The sequence below is a fragment of the Periophthalmus magnuspinnatus genome, chromosome 6 (genome assembly GCF_009829125.3).
Source record: "Periophthalmus magnuspinnatus isolate fPerMag1 chromosome 6, fPerMag1.2.pri, whole genome shotgun sequence".
Classification (NCBI taxonomy): domain Eukaryota; kingdom Metazoa; phylum Chordata; class Actinopteri; order Gobiiformes; family Gobiidae; genus Periophthalmus; species Periophthalmus magnuspinnatus.
Window position 1 is genome coordinate 4502023 of NC_047131.1, and position 15845 is coordinate 4517867.

The 15845-nt window shown below is 40.9% G+C and overlaps 1 protein-coding gene and 1 non-coding gene across 2 annotated transcripts in view; one reads left to right on the forward strand and one right to left on the reverse strand.

The window, feature by feature from the left end:
• plxnb2b (plexin b2b) overlaps window positions 1–6830 on the reverse strand; it is a 455012-nt gene extending 448182 nt beyond the window's left edge. The window contains exon 1 of the mRNA XM_033967743.2: window positions 6406–6830. The gene's annotated coding sequence lies outside the window, so the exon portion shown is untranslated. The remainder of the gene's footprint in view (window positions 1–6405) is intronic.
• An 8591-nt stretch (window positions 6831–15421) lies between these two features.
• LOC117372924 (U4 spliceosomal RNA) lies at window positions 15422–15562 on the forward strand. Its single transcript, XR_004541534.1, has one exon. It is a non-coding gene; the product is annotated as a U4 spliceosomal RNA (small nuclear RNA).
• The last annotated feature ends 283 nt before the right edge of the window (window positions 15563–15845 follow it).

A 15845-nucleotide genomic window follows, 5' to 3' on the forward strand; every position in this document is an offset into this window, starting at 1 on the left:
AGTCACTACAGTTTTTATTTTGTGTTGAGAGGACCAATAATTCCAGAGAAATGGACAAAGTTTGGAATGAGTTTGTACAATACATAAAGCCTAAAAGCATGTGCGCTCTACTGCTGTCTGCAGAAACACGTGCCAGCGTGTGCTACGTTAGGTCTTAAGTTTCACTCATAAATGGTGAGAAAAGAGCCGTTTACTTTCCCTAACTTGGATTATAATGATGAGAAGAAAGAGGAGACAAAGACATTTAAGTAAAAAATTGATAAACGTGAGGACACATGAGGAGACATAAAGACACCCGGACTCAGAGCTTTCACCTAAACATATCAGCTGTGACTCCTCTTCAGCACCACGCCCTCTCACTTCCACACAACTGCCTGTAGACCTGTCCATTAAAATACGCTTGCCTCATCATCAAGATCGACCAAAGTCTAGATCATGATCTATTGATCTGACAATTTTTGGCACAGCTCTACTGTGGAACATTCCAGGTAACGCAATGACCTACATAGGGATAAGTAGATGGTGGACCTTTTACCAGAAAAGTTACAAGGTGTGCCTTTAAGTCTTGAAAGTGTACTTAGAACAATGTACATACTGTATTGTGTATTGCAGAACATTAAAATAAGATGAATTTGTTCTACCTTTTCCCACTGCTCTACAGGATATATGGAAAAAGTAAATATAACTTATCACTATCCATTATTGCATTGGGGACATTCTGAACCAGCAGGAGGTGTAATTTTGGCTCATAAAGTGACACGGCGAAGGGCAGAGGTGGCAGCAGTTGTACAATTCAAACAAGATAAGATCGGAAACCCGCGCGGTGTGACGTCCCTTCATCACGGATAATCCTGAACTTAAAGAAACGCACTAAAATCAGGTGTCGGATCTGTTTTCCTGGGTCTTAGTGCCAGAGTTCTGTTCGCTTCACCCCACACGCTGTCAGCTCATGTGTGCCTAAGATAAGAGCAGGATCAAGTCCACCATTAAGCTATAGTTACTATTTGAGCTGCACCTGAGTAATATTGAGTTCACAAAGTTCATATGAAAACAGAGGTGCTACTTGTTTTATTGAATAGATTAATATGATTGCATTATTACTAGATTATCACCTCATATCTGCACTTGAGCAATATTACTTTGATTGTTTATAAATTACTACAATATTTGAATCCAGTCCACCCAATGATGTAACTTTCAGAATAATTTGTATTTCTATCAGCTTATTAAAAAGGTACTCTATGTAACTTTTCAGGTAGACAGTCTGCCAGTCGCCCGTCTCCATGAAGATATTATAATCTCACCTAGAACATGAGGAGATAACGGTGAAGTTACAAGTCACATCTGTGGAGAGATGACCCTGCTCAAAGTAAGAATACATGTTTTTAAGCCATTTTTAAACTAAACTATTAAACACTTGTAACTGATTAAATGAAAGATACAAGTTTAATGCCACACTCTGGAGATGTGATGGCTCTGCCTGGAATACACATAGAGATGAGCTAGCAGATCATCCCCATCAGAAAAGTTACATAGTGCACCTTTAGGGAAAGAATTTGGTGTTTATCATTACCAGCACCAAAAAAAAAAAAAAAAAAATCCAATTATTCACATTAGATTTTTTCCTACTCCACCCCGTTAAAATCACACTTGACTTCTTTTAATATGTTACACATTGGCCTATAGGGAAATCTGGGTTGAAGCCTGAGACACTAAAGTGGAAGTAGGTCTGCCAGTTACTATGATTTGGGTTACGGCCCGTTTAGTCGGAACATGGAAAAAAGGAGATTAAGTTGTAATTTCAAAAATAAGCTTTCGGCATCAGCAGCCCAGAAAATGTACTATTTGTGTTAGTTTGCGTCCCATTGCCGTGTCTATTTGAGGCGGGCAGACAGGAGGCAGGGGATTGCTGTTTGCTTATGGAGGATTAAGGCTTTACATTTGAATTGAAAATGACAGAAATCCAAAAGCGAAGAAAACAAAGGGGGAACTACAAAGAGGAGTTCGAACAGAGGTGGCACAAGTATTTAAAATGTGTACTCGGGCTAACAAGCTGATACTGCAAAATGGAACAAGTGAAAGTGAAAATTAAAGACTTTTGGCATGAGGACAGAAGGAAAATCCATGACATTATGCTGTTTAATAAAGTGGAAGTTTGAAGCATTTAAAACAAATATACATTTTGATGTGTTCCCGTTTGGTTTGGGTAGTTAAATAGTGATAGCATTCCTATGATCATATGTTATTTTGATTAATCATCCCCCCCTATTGATTAATTTTTGATTCAATTAAAAATGTTCTTCAAAAACAAACTAAACTGGAGTTCAGTAGTGACTTCATGAATTCAGAAAAAACAGACTTTTTTTTTTTTTATCAGTGCCATTTAACACAGAAAATATTCACATTTCTTCCTCAAAAGCCTGAACCTTGCTCCAAACCACAAGCTTTTACTGAGCGCTGGCTGTGAACCTCGATTAAAAACTGAAGATGATCATTGATGATTACTATAAATGCCTCTAGTTAAAATGAACTGTCCAGCCTGAATGTCAGTAGTGGAAGTCCACAGTAGACTATTCTTTCATGTTTACAGATGATGTGTTGGTATTGACAAGACTTTAAATCCTGTTTGTGTTTCAGGCTTATTAGACTCAGTCATTGCACTGATATTAACTACAGCTAAAGATATGTGTACTTCTCTACTGCTGTCCATCTTAATCTCACTATATAGGCCAGTACAATACTGTCATGAAGTGAACACAACTCCAGACTGTCCATGTGTCCAGATGGTGTATATGAAATGCACTGAGCGAGATAGAGCCTGATGTTGATCTCTTTCTATCCCCATCTTTCTTTCTCTCCACCTCCCTCTCTCTCTTTTTTCCCTCTCTCTCCACCTCTTTCTTCCTCTCGCTTTCTCTCTCCTCCTCTCTCTCCCTGCCTCACTCTTGCTTTCTCTCTCTCCCCCCACTTCCTCCTCCCTCTCTCTCCCCCTTTCTCCCCCTCATGCTCTCTCTCTTGACCTCACTCTCCTTCTCTCTCCCCCTCACCCTCTCTTCTTCTCTCTCTCCGCCTCTCCCTGCCACTGTGCACTGGGTTAATCCATAGAGTTTGTACAGTGTTATTTAATAGCTGTAATAGCAGTAGTAATCCTCTGGAGACATGATTGTGGAATATGGGAAATATAACAGTGTCAAATGTTTAGTTTGTCAGAATTTGGGCTGAATTATCATCAAGTATTTCTTCGCCAGTATATCCATCCAGACAACGGGAGAACTTGGCAAACTAAAACGGTTTGTGTCTGCAGCTCAAAAGTAACATTTGCTCTAAAATCGACTCCAAATCTGGTCTGATATTTAAAGATATCTGACAATCTTTTGCATGTTTCACTAATATTGTTCTGCCCTAAAAAAAAAATAATTAAAAAAAACAGCCCGTGGCCTCCTCAAGTCTGTTCCAACAGAAGCCATCTGCTCACATTGTCACACAAGCTACTTCCTCATGCTTCTTCTCTCTGTTCTTCTCTCCCTTCTCTCATCCCCCTTTCCCTTTCTCTCTACCTACTCAACTTCTCTTTTGTACCTCATCTGTCCTCTCTCTCTTCCTCTCACTTTGTCTCTCTCTCTCATCCTCTCTCGCTCTCTCTCTCACCCTCCCGCCTTCTCCCTCTCACTCTCACCCTAATGCTCTCTCTTGCCCTCACGCTCTCTCACCTTCTCGCTCTTACCCTCTCACTCTCTTTCTCTCACCCTTCCTCCCCCTCACCCTCTCTCACGCTATTGCTCTCTCTCACCCTCTCGCTCTCGCACTCTCTTACCCTCTCGCCCTCTCCCTCTCGCCCTCTGTCACCCTCATGCTATTGCTCTCTCTCATGCTCTCACCCTCTTGCTCTCGTACTCTCTCTTTCTCACCCTCACCCTATCGCTCTCTCTCTTACCCTCTGTCACTCATACCCTATTGCTCTCTCACCCTATCGCTCTCTTACCCCCTCTCTCACTCTCACCCTATCGCTCTGTCTTGCACTCACTCTCGCCCTCTCTCTCACCCTGTCTCACTCTCTCTCCCTTCCTCTCCCTACCCCTGTCCTTCCCTCTCTTTTTTCCCCCTCTCTTTTTTCCCCCTCTCTGACCTCCCCCTCCTCCATGTCTCTCTTCCCTCTCTCCTCGCCCTTCTATGCTTCATTCACTTTTTATCTGCTCTGCGCTGAATAAATAGAGTCGCCTTATCTTTGCACAGGAGAGTGTTGATAAATGTTTTCTGCAGTTCACCACAAAGGTGAAACAGACAAGCACACACTACCTCTCCTCTCTATCATAGTTCAACCCTTTTCCTATATTCTTTTCAGGCTCGTCAATAGCAGCCTTTTTTCATTCAAGTCTCGTTTCCAGCACAAAACAATCCCAAAAGCCGAATGCAAAGTCTCTGTGTTACAAGTGGAACATGAGTAAGAAACAAAGCAGGCATTTCAATGTGCTTTTCCACTGCTGGTAATAGGCCCCAGGCTCCAAATCAAACTACTTGCTCTTGTTGTTGTGGTGAATCACTATTTTTGGACCGAGACAAATGTAGCCTCGGACCAATATCAAATCAGAGAAGCAACAGTGGAAAAGTTGAACGCCGTCACAAACATTTCACTCGGACGAATCCCAAAGATAAGCTAACAATGCTTTTCAAACTACTGCCGACTGCTATAGAAAATATTGTATTAAAAAGACAAAGGTAATTAAGATAACTTTATGACATTAGGACCAACTTCAAATCAGAATATGCAATTTACTGAACCGTTATTGTAAAATAATCATCTGCAATAAATAAACAGCAGTAGAAGGATGTGCAAATGATATACAGCTGATGTTTGAATCATTCAGGAATATGTCAAAATGTGCTTGTAAATATCTAGTATTAATTATTGACAATATAATACACACAATTTTGCATATCTCCAGAACAATAGTGACATTAACATGTTTTATAGGTCTCTCACCTGTAAGCACTATGTAACGCTTTCAGTCCTCTGCACAGTTCACAATGACGATGCACAGCAAAAAATAAGAAAATGTTCTCTATCGTGCAAACATACAAAAATATTTAACTCAAAATATCATAGGAAGTCATGGGAGGCGAGAACCGCAGTGACAGGTATAAAGCCGCACAAGGAGCAGCAATAGTTTTGAGGTCATATGAACAACAACATTATTTTATTTAAGGTACGGCAATACACATTAGTCTACGACCTATAAATTCATAAAACATTTCATAATTCAAAACTCAATTATACTAAAAAAAAGTAATAACAAGCTAAATAACAGGCTTGTGGGGAGAAATTCAGGCCCGGGGCAAAAAAAAGTATCACAAGTCGCCTATAAAATGTTAATAATACACAATACTCCCACAACCTGGCAGCCTGTAAGTTTGTCTAATGTGGCACATGCCCTTTTTTTTTCCTCAATTTTCCAAAATATATCCGATTTGTATGAACATTTTACATGATTTGCTTAAATTGTCACAATTACAAACAGGTTGGTTCACAAACACAACAGGCTGAAACAGGCACATTGAAATATATGATAATAAGGTTATGATTCACATTCATAGACAATGCAGCACAAATCCAGATGCAAATATATAAACAAAACGCGTTCAAAAGAAAATGAGACAACAAGCGCCACCCATGTTTACAGTGGTGCGTTCAGGGGCTGCGCGAGGGACTGACACATCCACATTGTCCACACGAGACACGAGACATTCAAAAGAGGACATCAATGACCCTACTGTCCCTTAATGAGCGCGCGATTGGCACAAGAAACTATGGCACTTCTGTCGCGTTATGTTTGCCTCACACTGCCCATTATAACGCCCGGCGCGACACAGGCCAACTTCAAACTAAAAATGACTGTACACACGAGACACAGACTCCAAAGACAGGAGAGCTCCAAACAAACGCTGGCGCTGCTACTAGAAATTGAGAATTGTTTGCAGAAAATGATGCTGCCTTCTCGCTCACCTCCTCCCACCACACAGCTGTTGAGCAGAAGTTTACGCACGGGAAAGACACCTTGAAATGTTTGGATGAGTTGGCTTAAAACTGCGCCACAAAAGAGAAACATGTATGTACTTGTCATGTTAAGTGCGCGTGGCAATTCCGTGCTGCTCTTTTACTACTACAGAGAGTTTGAGCTGCTAGAGGCAATATGGATTTGACAGGCAGCGTAGAGCACAGCGCAGCGGGGCTACTCCACAACACGACGTTACTGTAGGCAAAATCCCACATGTGCGCTATGCCAGAGGGCGTGGGGAATGTCCTAGTACCATTCCAGACTAAAGTAAGTGGTTACATTCACATTACGCAGTAGTAGTGTCTCGCATTTCCACACACTTCCCAGCTTCCAGCGTTTTCCTGGAACTTACCTTGGAGAGGGGAAGAAGCGATCATACGAGTTGGAAGCGCGACCAGTCCACAAATCGAGACAAGAAGTCCTCCAAATATAACGTCCAAACGATAAAGTCCGTACGCAAGTTTACGTTTCATTCACGTGGTAACAGGAGAGGAACCCGGGAAGGCACTGGACCGAGTCAAAACGAGCTGCGTGCGGTTTGAAACGGCGCACAAGCAAGACGCGCAACTCCTCCAACAAAAGAGTCCGTGGCGGTGGTTAGACTATCTATCAGGGACTTTCTCCACGCCCAGGTGCCTGGCGAGTCACATGGTCCAAAAAATCCAGGTGTGTGTGCGCGCGTGCGTCTCCGGGAAGCAGTTGGCGGCAAGAAACACACCTGTGGGATCCGCTCGTTCACGCGCTCACCTCCTCCACTCGGCTGTCATCGCGATTTGTAACGAGAGAGAGAGAGGGAGAGGAGGAGCGTAAATGCACTCACAGCTCGGGAGGGAAGAGAAGAGAGAGGGATGGGAGAGAGGAGGAGCGTAAATGCACTCACAGCTCGGGAGGAAAGAGAAGAGAGAGGGATGGGAGAGAGGAGGGAGGCTGCGCCCGCTGCTGCTGTGAGCTCGAGCCGGAGAATACAGACGCGAGACCGGCTGCCTGCTGTCCAAGGAACACACGCCACGCCTACCTCTATTACGCACAAGACGGCGCTAGAGAGCACATAGGACGGGCAGCGGCGGGCAGTACTCTGTGACATTTAGGACACTTAGTTACATTTACTCAAGTCACTTTTTGAAGAAATTGCATTTTTCAGAGTACTTTACTTCTACTTAGAGTTACAGTATGTAAGTCAAATAAGAGTCAGGTTTTAGAGATGCAGTCTGGCTCCAGAGCAATTTCACGTGCAGTTAACAGCCAACATGAAAAACATGCTTTTATTTTAGTTTTGTTTTGTTTTTTTCTTCAAAAACGTTACAGTGGTTTTAAAAGGCACTGTGTTGGATAACTTTTGTGGTGGAGGTTACACTATCTCTGTCATGGTTAATATACAATTTGAACCTTTGCACTTAACTTTACACATAAACTTACCATAAATCACATTTGAAATAGATTGTAGGCTATGTCCAAACTGTTACTCAGTAATCAAATAGCCGATTCTGCATCTTTTTTTTTAACTTTTGTTTGACTTTCACTTCAGCACTAATTTTCTTTCTAATGGAGTAATTTCATATCCCTCTGACAAAAGGATACTTGAGGAGAGGAAAGAGAACAAGATGTGTTATGTGATTTAGCCCACGTTTCAAAATAGGATCATACAGAGATCATACAGAAATCAAACAGATCATACAGAAATCAGGCAGAGATCAGACAGAGATCATACAGACATCAGACAGAGATTATACAGAAATCATACAAAAATCAGACAAAAATCAGACAAAAATCAGACAAAAATCATACAGAGATCAGACAGAAATCAGACAGAGAGATTCTGAGAGAGCGAAAGAGAGAGATGGTAAAAGAGAGGGAGAGAGAGAAAGAGAGATGGTAAAAGAAAGACGGGGAAGGGAGCAGCGGTTCCCGAAATGTGGTCCAGAATCCACTGGGAATTTTGGAAGAGATTTCGGGTCACCAGACTCACCACTAAAGTAAACAAACCAGCGTGTTTATTTAGTGCAGATACGGTTAAGTGTGAGGCCTATGGGCTGTATCTTTCAGAGAGATTTGCCTTAGGGATATGTCTTGTTTTATTGGTTAATTGGAAAGAAAAACTGCCTCTAGCTTACATAACCTACCTTTGTGTTTAATATTTAAAGATGCATTGTGTAATTTTTCTTGTGGGGAATCTGATTTTGTCTGTTTTTGGTTCATCTCGAATTTTCCACAGTATGGCATTTAACATGGGCGGGCTTACTTTGCATAGCCATATTTATGTGGGCTGGGCACATCACAGACCTGACTTTGTAATTGTATACTGTGGAACATTCCAGACAATGCAAAGACATCTCTTGGAGAAAATCAGAATAGTAACATTTGTGCATCTTTAACCTACTCCAAATATGTGTGACTTTACATTGCGAAGGTGTCTTTTATATTTATTTTTGAACATATTTAATTATTGATACTTATAATAATGTGTTTTTCAGCGTATAAATAAAAACAGTAATTGGATAAATGTAAGATATGTAAGATAAGTTTAATGCCATACTGTGAAATATTTTAGGCAAAGCAATGATATCTCCATGGAGACAAGCAGCTGAGAGACTCCCCTCTTAAAAAGGTACATATTGGAGGAACAGTATATAGAGATAAAGTACACCATACTTAAATAGGTTGATCATTTCTTGCCTAGAAGGACAAATGTCTACCCATATCGCACTTTTGTTTTATAAGATAACGCTCCCCTCAGGACGCTAATTGGAAAATGTCTCCTATTCTGAGCAGCACATCTATTACATTTAGTGTGAATAGCAGGGAATATGGCTTAATTGCTGTATTCCTTTCAAAGAAAATGATACAGAAATAAACCAGGGCATTTTAGGCAAATGAATACAGAGCATTCCTTCAAAGGGATGTGAGGGACAGTGGCTCATTTAAAAATAGCTTACATGAAAAAGAGTCTGTTGTATGTATATGGATGGCTTTTGTTTTGACGTCATTCCAGTTTAATAGTAGTTTTGGCACAATACTAAAATTTTGATACTAAGGACAATAGAAAGTGATTTTCAACATTAAATCATTATATTTGTGTGGCCTTATATCTGTGTAATCCCTCAGTCCGCCTGCTGTATGTATCTGTCATTTCTGTGAGAATCACTTCAACAAGTTTAGTAATTCTTCTGCTTTTTGAATACATGGTTCAATCAGGCCCATTCAGCAGTGGGAAGAGGAACTGATTTTATAATACATGCAAAAAAAAAAAAGGCTCGCACGGTAACTTTGATTACAAGCCAAATAATATAAGGTTCATTTTAAGGCACACTTTAGGTCCATCCCTCAATGCCGCTGGCACTACCTGTCAGGCGACGCACCCGGGGGGCTTATTTCCAGATCTCGCCTACCTTAACTTAACATGCAGCTCTTTAAGTGTAAATCGTTTGGTTTTAATGTGACAGGTACTGGATAGTCCCTCCAGCGTGTCCCAGGGGAAACCCAGGAATATGCTGGAGGGGCTGTCTCTCAGCTGGCCTGGGAACGCCTCAGGGTCCCAATGAAGCATTAGGAAGTGTCTAGGGTGAGGGAAGTCTGGGAGTCGTTGTTCAGACTGCTGTCCCTGTGAAACCAGACACAGATAAGTGGAAGAAAATGGATGTGACAAATACATGTTCAATTTGGTGGTAATAAGTCCAACAGCACAATATGACTTTCTGTTTTTATCATAACACTCAGAGATGAAATGAATAAACATTTAAAGACAAGGCAGTGGACGGGGAGCTGCGGGTGGGTTAGGGGTCAAGGGTCAGAGGTTAAGGGGTTAGTGTCAGACAGTGGACAGGGAGCTGTGGGGGGGTTAGGGGTCAGAGGTCAGGGGGTTAGTGTCATACAGTGGACGGGGAGCTACAGGTGGATGTCAGTGACAACACATTAAAAACTGCAAAAATAAAATGGATACTTCACCAGAGACACTTCTGTGTTTAGACAGGTCTCAATGCTAATGCTAATACTAATAGCATTAGCATTTTGAACCATCACAAACTGAAGTATTCATCATATAACAATAATTGGGTTGGGTAGTCTTTATTTTAATTCATTTGAATGTTAATAGGTTGTTTATTTGACATATTGCAGTTTAAATTAAAGTGACTCTTAGCTTTGAGACACAGTGAACTAGCTACTAGTATACTGTACTAGTATACTGCTGTGCACAAAGCCTGTTTCAGATTTAAATCTTTTAAAAGATTTAAATCTTTTAAAATAGACCAATTTATCATTCATTCTATTATTTTGTAGGGGACATGCTGAATGTGTTCTAATCTGCTCATTTAGGACAGGGCAGTGTTTGTCCACAGATGTATAAATGGACATAAACATGACGTGACATCCACTCTGGTTGTGAGCCTCATCATTTTGGTCTGAAAATGTTTGTAGTAACTCGCTCTACATGATCTCAGTGGTTATATTTTGCTATTTTATTGTTCCCTGTAGCGTTAGCAACAGGCTTAATTGACAGCATTGCTAAGTGCTCGCTCCTCACTAAACCAGCTGAGCGACGGGGAGCATTACCCTCAACAGCCTCGCTCAGGATTGGCTCTTTGGTTTCTATGATACTCGCAGTTAGAATTCCAAATATGTAACTCTGCTCCAAATTGTCCCTTTAACTGCTCTAGCCTCAACGCTGTGGGTGACGTCACACTCACTTAGTCCACTTCTTTACACAGTCCATGGCGTTGTCCCTTTTATATTGGACTATTATAAAGCAGTCCTCAGGCCATAGTGTCTTCATAAGGAGCACACAGCTGGAGCATGTTTTGGTTATTTGAGAAACTCATTGGACTTGACACCAGGAGAAGTGGTCATCACTCGGAGGTGGTCATCACTCAGACGGATGGACTCAAGGAGAAAGTGAGCCACGACTAAACAAGGTAAACAGAAGGGGTGAGTGACATTAGCACAGACAGAGGTGCAGAGGAGAGATAATGTTAATGTTTGTGTGTGTACGTGTGTGTATGCGTGTACATGTGTATGTGTGTGTACATGTGTATGTGTGTGTACATGTGTATGTGCGTGTACATGTGTATGTGTGAGTACATGTGTATGTGTGTGTACATGTGTATGTGTGTGTACATGTGTATGTGTGTGTTTGTTTGTGTGTGTGTATGTATGCGTGTTTGTGTGTGTTTGTGTGCATGTGTTGGGGTGTGTATGTGTGTGTGTACGTGTGTTTGTTTGTGTGTGTGTGTGGGGGGGGGGGGGGCTGTGGAAAGGCGCTGTCTTATTTATTCTGTAATATTTTGCATAACATCCTATATTTTGCATTATTCCCAAGTGATGGAATAATCTTTGTTATAACAATAACCATAATCATTCTGAAGTCATCTGTTTCAGGCAAAGCAATACCATCTCTATGGAAACAAGGTGACTACTGAAAAGTTCCATAGTGCATATTTAAAGCCTTAGTGTGGCGTCAAACATTACTTTGCATAACTTCTTTTCTCTCGACTTATTTAATATTATTCCCAAGTCATAAAACAATCTCCGCGCGCGCCTGGCCCTGTAGAAAGTGCACTTTGTTCAGGCAGTCTGCGCTGACATTTTGATCAATGCGCTGTTCCTTCTGTGCGCTGCGTTTATGTGTCTCGAATAGTGATTATCTCTTATCACACAGTGTCAAACTCTCCCATTACTCATCCCGGGTTCCTCCGCTGGTCCACGCTCAAAATGTCCCACTATCAAAGCAGCGAATGCCTTAATGTGTGATGCATCACTGCTGCAAAGTTGTCCAGGATGTACCAGGCCTTCAGTACCACTGTGGTCACTGGGCACGCGCCGGGCACGTGGGGGTATGCTGCCCTCTGCTGGTCACTCCTGAGAATGGATCATCTCAGTACTGCAGGTTTGGCTCTTTTAGAAAACACACTTCAACTCTTCACAAAGATGTAGATGTGACTCTGGTCACTGTAAAGCTCGACGTTTTCAAATGGACGTGATTGACAGGTGGATTAGCCACTCAGAGACATATGTGGAAAAAAATACCATAGAGGGCTGAAAAACATGGCAGATTTATGCAGAGTAAATGATCAAAGCACCAAACTTCATCTAAGGTGAGATACATTTGATTTTATTTGTAAATCACAGTTGATCCTTTGTTTCACATGTGTCACTGAAATAACAGATCTTATTGGACGATCATGTTTGACCGGGACTGACAGTGAGCGAGAGATTTAGATTTATTTATATTTATATTGACATGTATATAAAGAGGTAGTGTTGTAGCTTGTTTCTGGTGGAGCTTGTGCCACACCTGGTAGGGTTGTCAAAAATGTCAAAAATCCAAAGAAATAGAACATTATGATAGAACAATTGTGGCTTTTCAGAAAACAGAGTTAGACCACGCACTGTCCATCTGAAGAAGGGTTTACAGATGTTTAAAGGGTCTTTGTGATTTCATAGTGGCTATATGTTCTTGCACACCATAAAACCTGCTCATTATCTAATTTCTGGACTCAGATTATTGAAATGTCATGTGAACAGTTCCATCTGATGTGAGTAATCTGATTTATTTCTTCTTTTCAGGTTACTTATGTGATTGGCTGTGGTTACGTACACACTCTAAATCAGATTATTATCAGATTATAGGAGTTATAAATCTATTAAACTATCATGTAAACAGTAAAATAGGCTGCTTTCTCTCTGATCATGCGTCCTATGGTTACTCACATCACATTTCGCAGTTTACATTCCGTTTAAACAATCTTAAAGTTTCAAAAATCAGATCAGAACATAGCAACTGCTTTTTATTATCTGATTTCTTTTGTGCATGTAAACACACCAGAATCTGACTTTATTACTGTGTTATTTGATTGTTATTATGGCCATATTAATACACCCAGTGATACTAGCATGTTATGGAAGTCCCCGGCTCGCTCCACAGTGTCTTTTGTGTGAGATGGAGACATGAGGTTTGGCCGTGTGGTGCAGACAGCCGGATCATATGGTGCAGTGAATCAGACTGAAGCAGACTGAAGCAGACGGGAGTGGGCTGTGTGATCGTCTGCAGATCCAAAGTCCCTGCTGCTCTGAGAGGGCCAAGAGACTGAGGCCATGTCTGTAACACTTTAGAATAACTACACCTTCATTAGTTTTAAAAAGCATGAAGAATGACTTGAATGAAAAAGAACAAATTGTTTATCAAGAAGGAATAAGGCTTAGGAACTGCTTAAAGGTGCAAGGTGTAACTGTTCTGGAGGAGGGTGCGCTACGTGCTTGTCTCTGGAGATGTTATTGCTTTGACTGGAATAATCCTCTGTATGGTGTGATTTTCAATAATAATAATAATCAAAACAAAACAAACAAACAAAAAGAATAGACTTAAGGCAGGCATACAAAAGTGACAATGGCAAATACAGATTGTAAACTCCAAATTAGCACTAAGATGATTCAACACAAGTCAAGGGCAAGTCAAGTAAAGTGGCAAAGGTGTGTCAACAGTGTGGGAACCAATAAACTATCAATATAACATGTCTGTGTAATCCCTGATTCGTCCAGGTGTGATCTATAGCTAAAGAAGACGTTTGGCTGCTCATCCAAGCTGCTTCTTCGGTTCTGGTCAGATTACTGGTGGACACTGCCTTATATCTGTCTGAAAATGGACCTTCAATAGATCTAAGAGAGCAAAAAACAAGACAGCAGGGAATCTGAACCTAGAAGGAAAGGTGCAACTATCGCTTACACAGCAGGTGTGTCTGAGAAACTTTCAGACAGTTTGAGATTCCGGTCTATTTCAAACCTACAAACACTTTAAGACAGAAACTGGTTCATCCAGAGGACAAAACCCCAAGCCATGAACAAAGTATTGTGGTCGACTCCATTCAGTGTGGTGAAGAGTGCAGTGAGCGTTACACTGGAGAAACTAAACAGACACTTCATAAGACAATGTACCAACATTGAGATGTCCTTAAACAGCAATGGGGGCCTCATCCATCCCCCATCTATAACTCCAACCTCAGGCCCAAAGCAAAACAAAGAGAACAAAGAAAGCAATAAAGCTGGCCAGGATGCCAATAGGTGTGAAATCACTCATCAGGGGCTTGAATGACTATGGTAAGTATGAGTCAGGCACAGTGCACACTTAAGGTAGCACAATAGACCTAGCCTACAAACAGAAACTTTAAAGAATCGCTGTTTAAAGTTTCAGTGTAGTTAGCTCCTCCCTTCAGATAGATATGAGGCAGTGTCCAGCAGTAATCTGACCAGAGCGGACTTGGATGAGCAGTGAAACATCTTCACTCCAACAACTTTTTGTCCAGTTGACAGATTTTATTTTTATTTTGCAATCAATTTAACAAAAAATAAGGTCAAATTCATCAAAATTGATGAAATATGATTTTCCTTTTTTCTTTGAGCGGTTTATTGTTGTAAAACATGGACTTTATATTGCAAAGTGATTGTAAAGTAAATGTTCCAGTCGTTTTCTCCACAGACTTTTCGAATAATTGAAATATCCCATAAGTCTTCAAAGGTCCAGAGGATAACCAGCCACATGCTCACTAATGTCCAGAACGCTGGGGTTTTTCAAGTCCAAAAAGCACGTTTAAAATGCAAGATTCTGCTAAATGTTTTAGCAGCTTGGTGGTTTATAAAGTTCCAGAGACAGATATTAAATAAAATGATAGTTCTTGTGATCATTAGATACCTCATAGCTGATTAATGTTCAAAACGTTCAAACTTTTAATATATATTTTTTTTCTACAGGGAAAATGAATACGAAATATATCTGTGCAATCCCTTTGTTGTCCAGGTATGATGAAAGAAAAAACAAATCTTCAACAAATTTTCTTTTACAATGAGAAATGAACTTTCAGAGCCTGGAGGTGGAAGGTCAGTGTTGAGCTTCATTCATTAGGGCCAAAACAGACATCTCTCACGCCCCCTCGTGGCGAGTCCGTCAAATTGCACATCCCCCCTCGCGTGGCATGCTGGGTAGAAGCGTCACTCACAACCACGAGAACTGCAGTAGCTAAAATCCAAATAAAGCATATAATTTCAGCATTTAGTTTAAAACATCAACACACAAGCAAACAACAGGTATCAACGCCTATTTTTAATCAACACAGCGTAACTTTGTTAAACCGTTAATACGTTCACGGATATGTGAGAGAAAGGTTTACCCATAATGCACTGCGACAAAATAATTTAATACATATCATACGGTTTTTACAGATTTTGTCATTATTGTTTACAAAACTACTTGAAATCGACACGCTGCGTGAATTAGCTGAATTTGATTGTTGACTTGGCACAGTTATTTGAAGTGTCCCTTTCTCAACCGTGAGTGAACCTCGTAGGTTGGATAAGGAGCTGCACCACTTACACACTTCATCTTTAGCTTTGCGCAGTGGCAGTATCGTAGCCTATGAGGTTTATCCGAGGCGCGATTATTGCTAGTTGAAAACTTTACCCAATACCCCGCCTTGACGACTTGAAATATAGTCGGCAATGGCAATTTTTGACGGTCTCTACGGAGACTGATATATTGTGCAAGGAAACGGACCTAAACGCCTCCCATGGCTATGACTGAAACGAATGAGGTTCAGTCAAACTAACTATAGCGTTTAATAGAAGCTTTGTATTTGGTTCAGAGATGTAGTTATTCCAGTAAAAGTTAAGATCTGTAATTCTTGGGAGTGTTCTGTACGATTCGCAATGCACTGAGTGAGAAGTGCCTCTGCGCACAACGGAAGCCGGTTAGTTCCAAACTCTGGGGTACAAATCCCGAGTGAGTTAGACATTTAAGTGATATACTCTTAA